General features: G+C 31.4%; 1 protein-coding gene across 2 annotated transcripts in view; it reads right to left on the bottom strand.

Annotated features, from left to right (window-relative positions):
• The window catches only part of LOC134683205 (uncharacterized), a 66,209-nt gene extending 53,416 nt beyond the window's left edge, over nucleotides 1-12,793 (bottom strand). For both annotated transcript variants that reach the window (XM_063542359.1, XM_063542360.1), the window contains exon 1: nucleotides 12,679-12,793. The gene's annotated coding sequence lies outside the window, so the exon portion shown is untranslated. The remainder of the gene's footprint in view (nucleotides 1-12,678) is intronic.
• Between the last annotated feature and the right edge of the window lie 1,170 nt (nucleotides 12,794-13,963).

The raw sequence follows: 13,963 nt of genomic DNA, 5'->3' as shown, positions 1-13,963 counted from the left end.
ATCTGTTTATCTTGTAAGGCCAAATAAAGAGGTATGTGTGGTTCCAGTTCATCTGAAAAAAAGTTAGGGTAGGTAGGTAGGGATTTTCTTTTAGGGTAGGTAGGTAGGGATTTTTTTTTATTTTAAGTTTTTTTTTTACATTGAGTCTATGCATATATGGGAGCAACATTCTGACTTTAACAGTGCTTAATGAAAAATGCCAATAAAATCTTCAGGGTAGGCTATTTTTAAGCTGAAAAAGTAGGGACGGTAGGGTTACTGGAACCACACATATATTTTTATTTGGCCTAACTGGAAAATAGAAATGTTCATTCCTTGCTTGAAACCAAGTGATTGAAAACTTTTATGAAGTTGTCTGGTGGAGAAAACATAATATGTCAAGGTCGAATTGGCATGATGTAGGCTACATATTACTGACATTAGTTGATTACTCGTTTTCACCTAGAAACTAACCTGGAGGAGGATACAGAGTATTCCATTGTCCCCGATAGACAACTCGTTTCTTCCTAGGGGGGGAAATATACAGATCTTTCAATATAGCCTTGTTTCCTGGTATATTCAAATCAGCTGATAAACTTGGATGTAACTTATCAAAGAAATTTGTAAGTGCTCCAGTGGCTACTCTGTAGTGTAGATACACAATACGAAGAAAGTTTTCCTCCTCTTTTGACACCATGTTGTTCAATATTCAAAAATCTAAAATACAAACAATTTCAAATACAGACAATGAAAAAAAAAGCAAGTGAACGTACAATGAACACAACAAAAGATCTATGGCACAATGTTATAAAAAATAATAAAACAAGGGGGAGATGTAAAGCAATTCATCTTGAGTAAAAAAAGTAAACATTGCATTTTATTGCTGATTCATATTATTATAGAAAAGAGAAAACAATCACAATTTAAATGCATCCATGGTTCATTTTTAAGTCAGGGAGTTGGTTACCATACATAGCTTAACACATTTACTTAATTCTTTCATAGATACAAATATCAGAAAGACAACCAAAGCCTAGGACAAAATGCTACAAAAAGAAAATAGTGTATGCAGGTAACTAAAAATAATTTTGTGTTAAGGTATACATATAGTGTTAGAAATCAACATCAAGTTTAGAAAACCTGCATTACATATATGTACTATTTGACTGTTTAATTTCATAATTTTTGTTCATTTTTTTTAATTTGATGTTACTGTCATTTTTTTCTTCTTAGTTGATTTTTTCATATTCAAACTGTTTATTATAATATTTAGATATATTGTGCAATATAACTTATCTTGAGAAATAAATTGCACACACTTGATAGTATGACTAAACTTTTCCATGTTATGTTTTATTAACATGAAAACTTATAGGAACTAAGCTTACTCCATGCATGCTTGGATGAAAGCATGCATGGAGACAATTACTATAGCGTTAACTTAGTCAGTGCTTGCATGGATTATTTCTGCTTGAAACATTGAATATTGTATTAGTCCATGCAAGCATGGACTAAGTTAACCTTAGTTGCCTTCGTCTATGCATGCATGGACTAAGGCTGTTTTGATAGTCCATGCAAGCATGTATTAATTTAACGTTAGTTGCCTAATTGTCCATGCATGCATGAACTCAGTCTGTTTTGTTAGTCCATGAAAACATGGATTTAGTTAACGTTAGTTGCCTTCGTCCATGCATGCATGGAGTAAGCTTAGTTCCCAAGTTTTCATGTTTACATAATATGCAAGGGTTTACCGGTAGTCATAGTGTTTGAAATTTATTTTTTAAGGTAAGTTATAATGTACAATATGTCTTTAAATAATAATAAATAGGTTAAATATGAAAAAATCCACTACAAAGAAAAAAAATAAAAAAATTCAAAAATAATTGAACCAACATCATAAAATTAGGCGGTAAAATGAAATGGAGGTTTCCTAAACTTGATGTTGATATCCAGTTTTATTTAATACCTTGTTTAAAACAAATCCTAAGAATTTATTGTTTTAACATCATGGGCACTCAAAGAAGACACTACTTGTGCAATGCCAAAATAGTATTGACATGCAGTAGGAGAGTTTAATGAATATGTACAATGTTATATATAGATAGAGTAATCTGTGTTATATAGAAAAATTTGTAAGGGTTCCGCGTTACCCAGTGTCTCGCCTACTTTTGCTGTAAATTCCAGGCTCAACAAAATCGAGGGAAAAAATCAATAAAAATATTCTGCCTGATACTATCTTTTGATTGTAAGAAGAATCTGTCCAAGTTTGGTAAAATCCCAGAATAGTTTATGAATCTAATAAATATTTTAAAAACTTTAACTGCAGACTGGATGTAATGTTAACTGGAAGAAAAACTAAGTCCATTTATAAGTAAAATACAGATACACAGGTACAAAATATAAACAAAATTTCTTTCTAGATACTAGCTTTTGATCATAAACAAGCTTCTGTCCAACTTTGGTACAAATTAAAAATAGTATACCCACAGAGTTAATATTGCAGGCAGAAAATCTAAGTCTATTTAAAGTAGAATACGGAAAAAATGGATTTATCGTTTTACAAAATTAACTTCTGAATACTATCTTATGATCATAAACAAGCTTCTGTCCAAGTTTGGTACAAACCAAGAATAGTTTAAGAAAGTTATTAAAATTTTAAAAACTTTAACCACAGAGTGAATGTAATGTTTTCCCGCAGAAAAACTAAGTCCATTTATAAGTAAAATACGATAAAAACAGAATTTCATTTTTACAAAATTTACTTCTGGATACTATCTAATGATCATAAACAAGCTTCTGTCCAAGTTTGGCAGAAATCCAGGATAGTTTAAGAAAGATATTAAAATTTCAAAAACTTTAACCACAGAGTGAATGTAATGTTTTTCCCGCAGAAAAACTAAGTCCATTTATAAGTAAAATACGGAAAAAATGGAATTTTATTTTCACAAAATTTACTTCTGGATACTATCTTATGATCATAAACAAGCTTCTGTCCAAGTTTGGTACAAATCAAGTATGGTTTAAGAAAGATATTAAAATTTCAAAAACTTTAACCACAGAGTGAATATTTGTGGACGCCGCCGCCGCCGACGACGATGGAATGTAGGATCGCTTAGTCTCGCTTTTTCGACTAAAGTCGAAGGCTCGACAAAAATGAACGTGGACGTGTATTGTAAAGAATACAAAAATGCTGAAGACAAAACAAAAGGCTTTGTCAATGTAAATTTTATTCAAACAATGGTGTGATATTACCTTTACTAATAAGTATTTAAAGGTTGCATGGTTGAGTTTAAACGGATCACATTGCTTTTTTCGCGCTATTAGTACATTATTACTATAACCATAACATTGAGGATGTGAAATACCGCCAACTTTACTAACCAAATGTTTGTATCTCTAAAAGAATTAATTAATATATTTAGCTATATATTATGATAACCAACTCCCTGACTTAATAATTTACCAGTGTCAGTGTTTTTGCTTTTTCTAGAATAATATGAATCAGCATAAAGATGCGATCTTTTTTTTAACTCACGTTTATTGTTTTACACTGCATTTGTGTATTAACTCTAAGATTTTTTTTTTATATTTATTGTTTAAATTACAATCATAATTAGATTCTTAAAATTTAAGAGGAAATGATTAAGTTCAATAAATTTAAAATCAACCATATACTTTTGTGGAGAGTTGTCTCAGTGGCAATTATACCACATTTTCTTTTGTATACATAAATGCGTAATGAAATGCCATCCAAGATATCAACAAAACGTTGTTTAAGGGTTGTAGTGAAACATATCAAATCTCAAACTTAACCTTCACCGATGAACCATAAAAACGAGGTCAAGGTTATATGAACCCTGTTAGATAGATACCTATACTTTGCAAAAATTTTATTCACACAATTTTACATATCTTATATGTTCAGTATGTGATAAACTGACAAAATTATGAAAAACTTATTGACCAATGAACCGCAAAATGTGGACAATGTCATTAGCACTCTACAAGACAGACATTTACACCCTACCATTGTTCTATACACAAAATATAAATTGCTTACAATATCTTAGAAATAGACTACCTGACAAGAATGTGATATTGTCGAATGAACAAAGAAAATGAGATGAAGGTCAGATGACACCTGCCACTTGGACAAAGGATGATTTGGATGGAGGGATTGTACCAAGGCCAATATCACCAAATTTTTATCACATTTACAAATTTAATTTTTGTCATTTACTACAAAAACATTTATTGTAACATTGCCACGTATTTTAGAATAAGGAAATACACAAACGCTAGAATTTGGCATAACTGGGGCTAAATCGATAACAGTTGATTGTGTATTATTACTTGTGGCCATCTTTGGAAAGTTCAGCAATGAAGAATCTTGCCAGATACATATTCATTTCCTATATTGAGATATCCTCTGGATGACGGAGTTCTCCAGTACTTTGTAACCACTCCTTTAGAATTTGAATGTCACTTTCAGTTTGTTTTTCGTGTTTTCCATTTGCTCTCCAAAGTCTGCCATATCGCATCCTTCATGGCAATGAAACGAGCACCGCCATTTTTCGCCTTTTTCATTAAGAATGCAATGATGGCACGTCATTTGGAATCAGGGCACAATAACCAAAGACATTTTATTTGTTCAGGACAGCAATATAAGTAGGACGCTTCAGAGTAAATTGTACATGTCTGTCTGGCAGGGTTCATATAACCTTGTTTTGTTAAATTTTACATTGCTACATGTAATTAAATCATAACCTGATACACAAATGCATTATTTTGTTCATTATTTTAAAATTCCAACATTTAAACAAGGTATGCAACCCTCAACAATGCAGGCCTTTTAGACGTCACTTACTAGATAGAGGGCATTGCCTGTATCCAAGCGTTATAAAGCTTGTAAGTGATAATCATTGTGCAAGATAAACTAGAAATAATAGATATAGGAAGATGTGGTGTGAGTGCCAATGAGACAACTCTCCATCCAAATAACAATTTATAAAAGTAAACCATTAAAGGTCAATGTACGCCCTTCAACACGGACCTTGGCTCACACCGAACAGCTAGCTAGAAAGAGCCCCAAACTTACTAGTGTAAAACCATTCAAACTGGAAAACCAACGGTCTAATCTATAGAGCCTGTGTCGCTCACCTTGGTCTATGTGAATATTAAACAAAGGAAGCAGATGGATTCATGACAAAATTGTGTTTTGGTGATGGTGATGTGTTTGTACATTTTACTTTACTGAACATTCTTGCTGCTTACAATTATCTCTATCTACAATGAACTTGGCCCAGTAGTTTCAGTGGAAAATGTTAGTTAAAATTTACAAATGTTATGAAAATTGTTCAAAATTGACTATAAAGGACAATAACTCCTTAGGGGTCAATTGACCATTTCCGTCATGTTGACTTATTTGTAAATATTACTTTGCTTAACATTATTGATGTTTACAGTTTATCTGTATCTATAATAATATTCAAGATAATAACCAACCAGATGCTCCGCAGGGCGTAGCTTTATACGACCGCAGAGGTTGAACCCTGAACGGTTGGGGCAAGTATGGACACAACATTCAAGCTGGATTCCGCTCTAAATTTGGATTGTGATTAAATATTTGACACAGCATAGGTTTCTGACACAGAATGAATGTATTCAAATGAACTTAAAATTTTTGTTTTCTCTTAGAGCAATTCACTATGCTGTTGAATATTAATCCTCTCAAAAAAATATATTGTATATAACAAAGATTTAAGTTGATTCTGGACAAAGAAAGATAACTCCAATTAAAAAAAATTCTTGCAGATATTTCTTGCTTACTATACTGGACAAAGAAAGATAACTCTTAATTAAAAAAAAATTTGCTATTTCACAATATTGTGAAATTAGATATTTCTTGCCATTGCACAATACTGTGCAATTGAAAAGACTTGCTATTGCACAATACTTAATATAATAATTTTAGATCCTGATTTGGACCAACTTGAAAACTGGGCCCATAATCAAAAATCTAAGTACATGTTTAGATTCAGCATATCAAAGAGGCCCAAGAATTTAATTTTTGTTAAAATCAAACTTAGTTTAATTTTGGACACTTTGCACTTTAATTTAGACCAATTTTAAAACTGGACCAAAACTTAAGAATCTACATACACAGTTAGATTTGGCATATCAAAGAACCCCAATTATTCAATTTTTGATGAAATCAAACAATGTTTAATTTTGGACCCCGATTTGGACCAACTTGAAAACTGGGCCAATAATCAAAAATCTAAGTACATTTTTAGATTCAGCATATCAAAGAACCCCAAGGTTTCAATTTTTGTTAAAATCAAACTAAGTTTAATTTTGGACCCTTTGGACCTTAATGTAGACCAATTTGAAAACGGGACCAAAAATAAAGAATCTACATACACAGTTAGATTCGGCATATTAAAGAACCCCAATTATTCAATTTTGATGAAATCAAACAAAGTTTAATTTTGGACCCTTTGGGCTCCTTTTTCCTTAACTGTTGGGACCAAAACTTCCAAAATCAATACCAACCTTCCTTTTATAGTCATAAACCTTGTGTTTATATTTCATAGATTTCTATTTACTTATACTAACGCTATGGTGCGAAAACCAAGAAAAATGCTTATTTGGGTCCCTTTTTGGCCCCTAATTCCTAAACTGTTGGGACCGAAACTCCAAAAATCAATACCAGCCTTCCTTTTGTGGTCATAAACATTGTGTTTAAATTTCATTGATTTCTATTTACTTTAACTAAAGTTATTGTGCGAAAACCAAGAATAATGCTTATTTGGGCCCTTTTTTGGCCCCTAATTCCTAAACTGTTGAAAATAAAACTCCCAAAATCAATCCCAACCTTTATTTTGTGGTTATAAACCTTGTGTCAAAATTTCATAGATTTCTATTAACTTAAACTAAAGTTATAGTGCGAAAACCAAGAAAATGCTTATTTGGGCCCTTTTTGGCCCCTAATTCCTAAAATATTGGGACCAAAACTCCCAAAATCAATACCAGCCTTCCTTTTATGGTCATAAACCTTGTGTTAAAATTTCATAGATTTCTATTCACTTTTACTAAAGTTAGAGTGCGAAAACCAAAAGTATTCGGACGACGACGACGACGACGACGACGACGACGCCAACGTGATAGCAATATACGACGAAAATTTTTTCAAAATTTGCGGTCGTATAAAAAGTAAATGTGTTGATATTTCAATAGACAGTCGGTATTCCAATGGGTACTACTGGCCGATTTGTTTTTGTACTCGTATGAAGCGTAATTCATTCGGAACCATCTAAAAAAAGGACCTTGCGAAATTCTTTAATTTTACTTTTAGATATATTGATGATGTCATATCACTGAAAAACCCATATTTCAGCCAATACTTACATCTCATATATCCCAGTGAACTAGAAATTAAGTATACTTCTGATACTAGAAGGACTGCATCATATTGACACAGATGGACGACTTCACACTAAAATCTATGACAAACGGGATGATTTTAATTTCCCAATTATCAATTTCCCATTTCTAAGCAGTACCATACCCTCTGCCTCTTCATATGGTGTTTACATATCTCAGTTGATATGTTATGCTCGTGCATGTTCACACTATACTACTAAATGAGCTTGCCCCAAGCATGAGGTATTGCTTCATACTTAACAACGAATCAGAAGAACAATTTTAATAATTTCTTTAATTTTTTATCCCTTTTTAATATACATTATACATACTATATCCCAAATTATAATAATAGATATCTAAGATTTCTAATATAAGGTTAACAATATCAGTGATGCTGTTTGCTGTTGTTACCTCATTAAAAAGATAATTATATAACTATTGTATGTCACCATGAAACCTATGTTTTTTGGGGAATTTAGGAAAAGTAAGTTTGAAAAAATCAAAACATGGCAAACAAGAAGCACCTCAATAAGATTTAAGTACCCTCAGTATAGGTGTGGTTTTTATATTTTTATCAATATGACTAGATAATTGCCGAGGCAGGATGTCACCGTTTTCTAATTTGAAGTAGCAATGAAAAGGTTCCTCACTTTATCCAAATAAAGTAATTTTTCAAAGTCTGCTTATAAAAACAGTTTTGATTAATTTCAATCCGGCATGCTCATCAGATATTTGTAACTGGACAAGCAGATGACATCAATAAAAGAAAACACTTTCTTTGTTGTGGTCTTTCCGAGGAGATTTGTTTTCCTGATAGATTTGAACCTCACCTGTCTACGAGTTCAAGAATATACGAGAAAGCCATTAAACTTCAAAGGTGAAACATCAAAGAAGTAGAGATTCCCTTGTATATAGCGAACCTATTTGTTATGAGGGCTTACCCACACAACACATAATCACATGTATGGAAAGATAGCAATCGGCGTATTTATCGTCTACATTATGTTTCAAATTAATATTAGGTTTCAATATTCCCTAGAAGTACTGAAGATTCATCTTTTTTTTTTTTTTTTTTTTCTCTTCATTTATGAAACACAATTTATTCAGATAATGATAACTTTATTATACCTTTTTCGTAGGTCCGTTAATACATATGAACTAATCTAAACGATTTATTGATGACGCCTAATGACACACCATCAAGATGACCTTGAAACCAATGACTGTATAACGTACATTATGATAATACCACATGTCTCACACTTGCTAAACATGAGTGTTATCCTTGCTAAACATGAGTGTTATCTGCGGCTGTATATGACATTGATAGGCCTTAATAACAACAACTGAGATATTTATGATATCAACAAACAAACTACACACTCTGTCTCTTGTTTCGGATTACCCCATTTTATTTTATTGATGAAATTAGGTTGATGACGTAAAATCATTGGGTAGAGATTGCATTCAAATTAATATGTTATTATTTTGAAAGAGTTTAAAGGCTACAAAAGAGTGTACTAGCGGGGATATAAAAAAATGAAAACATTTTTGAACTATTTTTCCGTTCTATTAACCAGTCGTTGAATATTGGCTATCGCAATACGTATGAATCAAATCAAGTGCTTCAATAATGCATCTTATTATGAGCTTCTCCAATAGTGTAAGTTGTGTCGATTTTTTTTTATTCAGATGTGTGTTTCACTTCTACAAGTTTATATTATCTAGACAGAAGTTTGCCTACGAGCTTTAGAAAGCGACAATAAAACACAATAAGTCAATGAAGGCAAAGTTATGTTTCTTGCTAACATTTGCAAGTTGATAACCTACATACCAGATCAAACAGCATACACAAAATGCCTTTTCTGTTACATGTACATTTCAAAACTGGGTTTTTATTGCAAATAAATCGTCGTTATCGGAAGCATTGTAATATATAAAAAGAAAAAAAAACTCCTCGACAGTTTTTACGTTTTGAAAAAAATCCTGAATTTTCTTTCTTTATTTTGATTCTTTATTCTATTTATGAAACTATTATAAGACTTTTAATAATGTTTGTCTGGTTCTGGGACGGAGATGACACATCTGTTTTAAGACAGTAATTTCAAATTTATAAATACTGTGCATAATATCAACTTTACCCCTCCCTCTATCCTTTTCATCCAAGTTTGGGTTGTTAATGTAAAATTAGAATAATAGATAAAAAGCCTTTGTGAGACCTCGAAATTGAAAGTATTTTCTATTTCTTTTATGTAACTTATGTTAATCCATATTTAAATTCACCAAACAAATAATCGTGCTTTGCTACTAGCTGCTATCAAAGGGAGATAATTCAATCTCAATGTAAGGGGGATATAAATCTTGTAACACTAGGGGGTAGCTCATCAACTATAGTCTATTATTAAAACATCTTCTATATATTTATTTTGCTTACTCGTGTTTGATAATAAATTCCTCACTTTGGGCTCGCAAACTTTAATGACAACCCTGACTATGTATTTGCTATGAAATCGTTGTGGTTGTGTGAAAAGATGGTTTGTATTGTATGCGTTGAGGCCATATAGTTGAGAGTAAAAAATATGCATAGGAGTTTAAAACGAGATGTGTGAAAAAAATTACCATTGTTAAAGCCAACAAATCTGACTCGTAATTTTTGTATATAGGAAACAAATCAGGTTGTATTATATAATATAGTTTGTCGCCAAATGATGGGTTGTTAATGGGTAAGAGTTATTGTGACACTGATATAAGGGTGGACAGAATTATGAAAACTATGAAATTAGAGGACTAGAAATGATAATGTGATGGATGAAAGCTTGAGACAGGGAAGTTTTAATCATGAGAAAAGTGTTGTTTAAACAGAGATAATTCATGTTAATGAAAAAATAGGAGTGCAGAGGAACTGCATATGAAGTGAAGTAGGAGTTTGGGGACGGAACTGGGTATCAATTCCCCCTGTCCGTTAAATAACTGGAAGCAATTAAAGAAATAAGGGAGTGGGGTCTGACATGCATGTAAAAGGATCAATTATGCAGGGAATGCAGATTAGTATAATTTGACAACTAATAAATAAGAAGACGATGGATGCCGAATGTAATTGCGCTATTCAAATTAAACAAAAATGAAAACCATATATATAATTGATTCAATAAGTACATTTTTTATTATGTAGACCAAAAGTAGGGAATTGTAGCATTGAATAAAGAACGCATCCGGCAGAGCACTGCTTCACTGATTATCTTGTAGACGAAACGCGCGTCTGGCGTATATATAAAATTTAGTTCTGGTATCAATGATGAGTTTATTTATTCACGGACATCTCAATATTGAATGTTGTCTACACGCATATAACAGCTTTAGCCTAGGCAGCCCTGTATAGCGCCATTGAAAGCTTTCAATCTACATAATATTTCCAAACAAGTTATATAAAATGATTAAGTCTTTCAACAAAGGATATAAATGATAAGCAACGATGCAAATATTGAACTTTAGAACATAATAAATTATCTTTAACAAATTCATCTAAAACAACAATATATATATTCAATTTAAAAAATATGTACTTAAAAGTGTCATGTAAATCGTTAAATATAGAAACACGCATTTCAATTTTTTAACAAGGGACAAAACAATTACATGACAATCCTGTCTTCCAAATGTATTTAAAAATATTTTGTTTTTATAAACAACTACTAATTAGAAAGAAAGAAACAAAACCATACACACACTAAAGATTACATGTGTTTTAGTTGCAACAATTTTATTGTTGATAAACAACTGCCAACCTGTATCAGAAACAAACAATGGTTTGGAACAAACTATATACTACGAACGACAACTCGACCTAGAATGTTATTCACATTTGTTAAGAATGTAAACAAACATTGATTTAAAAAAAACGGTACTATGTTTCAATTAATAACAATCGGAATGATGTTGTAATGATCATTTGGAAATTGATCTGGTTTGCCGCCCGGAGATGCCGATAAGTGATATTTTACAAAATCATGTTTTTAGGGGAAGTGATGAATTGTCTTTGCTAAAATTACAATTAATTCAGGTATCTAACATTACCAGCATATATTGATACCACGATAATACATTGATTATACTGCTATGTTAGATATACCTTATTGATAAAGAATGCAGCAATAGTCCAAAGAAAAAATCGTGATGATAAAGCATGCAATTCTGGAAATTGACCGTCTCAAAAAATATTAAACTCTAAAGTTGAGTTATATATATCGTCCTGTTCGCGCCAGGCGACTATTGAAAAGGCTACTTCCTCCGCTCACATATATGCTTCATTCAATAGCAACCGATTTCAAGAAACTGGTACAATGTAGCAAGTTTACCTTATCAACTAATTTATATTTAAGTTCGGAAACGTAAAATTTCACCAAAACCGCCATTTGATTTTCTTGGAATTTATTCTTAAATTTTTTATTTAATAACGCACTAAATTTTTAAATAACGTTGTAAATCTGTTAACTTGTACACATTGTTTTTCTTTTTTGCAATTCGTTACCACAGATAAAACTCCAAAATAAAACATTATTAGGTCTCATCATAGTTTGTCTAAACAAATTTTATAATAAGATGGAATAAGATTTATGTGTCAAACTATTTTGAAAGATTCGTAATAATAGAAATTGGAGATTGACGAATCTGCCAAAATTTCAGGAAGGTTATTTTAAATTTTATTCGTAATACCTTAATAAGAAATTACACATCTCAAATTTATTGTAACGGTGACAAAAAAATCGATTAACTTTTCACGGTTTGCATAATGTCCGGCAGAAGTCGTGTTTTTTCTCTCTCTCGAATAAATCGTTCCATCTTTTCGAGTGATTAAACATGCGATGAGGTCATTATCTGCTATTTCGCAATTATAATAGTTTTATTCATGACAATCCATCTTATATGAATATTATATATATTGAGTTGAAAACGCGTACACTTTCATTGTATATAACCTAAAATTCAGTATTTTCCATTGTCCATGTTTATTCAAGAGCAACAGATAAAGTGTTTGGGTTTTTCAACAAATGGTTCTGGATTTTGGAAGAAAATGTGAATGACAAATAAGGAAATGTTGACCTTAAAAACTTACATTTTCTAAATGTAGCTTAATAAATGACTAAATTATTTATTTCCAAAACAAAATAAAAAACATATTATAATGTGTATTGAAAACGAAAGTAAAACCCATAACTACTTTTTGTGCATCTATGTTTACAATAAAACAAAATAAACTATTCAAAGACTTACTTCAGTCAGGATGTTCAACAGTTTACCTAAATGCTTCAATTCATAGCTCATTAATAACGCTGATAAACTTGATTTTAATGACAATGTTTACAGCGAAATTTGATATGAAACAGGAAATGGTTCAAATGCGTGCGCTGCAAATTCTTGTTAAATGTTTAAACGCGGGATAATTTAAATGTTGTTATTTGTTTACTTATTGGAAAAGAACTAAAAAAAAAGTATTGTCGGTGATTGCATAGAAAGAATGTAAGCATGTACCATAATTATAATGCATCATCTATAACAACATATATTTCATATATTGGAAAGCTGCTAACGACATATATCAACTTGTTATTATTTATTCATCATTGAACGAGAATATGTGGGATTTATCTTTTAAAGATGGAGACAAATGATTAAAAAAAGATCTGAATAAAAGATTGAGATGATGGATTTATTATGTGAAGCCAAAGTTGATCATCCCTCTATGTTCTTGCTACGGACACATTGAAGAGGCACAATTTTCCACTAAATTTATGTAACACGTAATCAAATTATAAAACAGTAAGCCAATCTTCCCTTATATTCAAATGATCGCAGCGCAATATGTTTACTTTAAAAGGGTTCTAACAGTTTTTGGAAACAGATCATAATTTTTTTTTTTAGGATACCATGATACCGACATTTTGACAGATTTTGGCAAAATTTGAGTATCTTGCCATCATGCCAAAACACCCCACAGCATTTAGGTTGAAAGTACATGCATTGCAATGTAGGAAAGAAAATCGTAGTACTTCATTTGTGTGTACCTAACTACATGAACTAGGCGACAATTCAGGGTTATTTGAAAACGCGATAAGACATTCATTGTTTTTTTTTCTCGCATTCATCCCGAGCTTTGTTAAATATTGACATGCTGTGCGTTCATTAATAACATATGAATCATTATAAAGGTTGTATATTTTACGATATTGATTTAAAGTCCAGTGCTGAAGTTATATAACTGAAATCAGAATGTCCCGTTACAGCACTATTTCATAATCTATTTTAAGGACCAGATTAACAGAGTATTGCTTCTAAGAGAATTTACAATCTAGTTAAAAGTTACAAAGAAAATAGTTGATCGTTTTCAAATATACAGACAACTAACATTGTTACGTTGTTTCGGTGGTTTTTGGTTAAAATTTATGTCAATAACTTGTATAATTTAGTGGCATACATAAAATGTATTTTCTTTTACAGTCGTTCATTTCTTGTCTCGCAAAATTCTTAAACGATTTAAAATTAGTTCAATCGAAAATAC

This window comes from Mytilus trossulus, chromosome 9 (assembly GCF_036588685.1).
Source record: "Mytilus trossulus isolate FHL-02 chromosome 9, PNRI_Mtr1.1.1.hap1, whole genome shotgun sequence".
Classification (NCBI taxonomy): domain Eukaryota; kingdom Metazoa; phylum Mollusca; class Bivalvia; order Mytilida; family Mytilidae; genus Mytilus; species Mytilus trossulus.
Note: the sequence above shows the minus strand (reverse complement) of the source record. Positions and strands in the feature narration are given on the sequence as shown.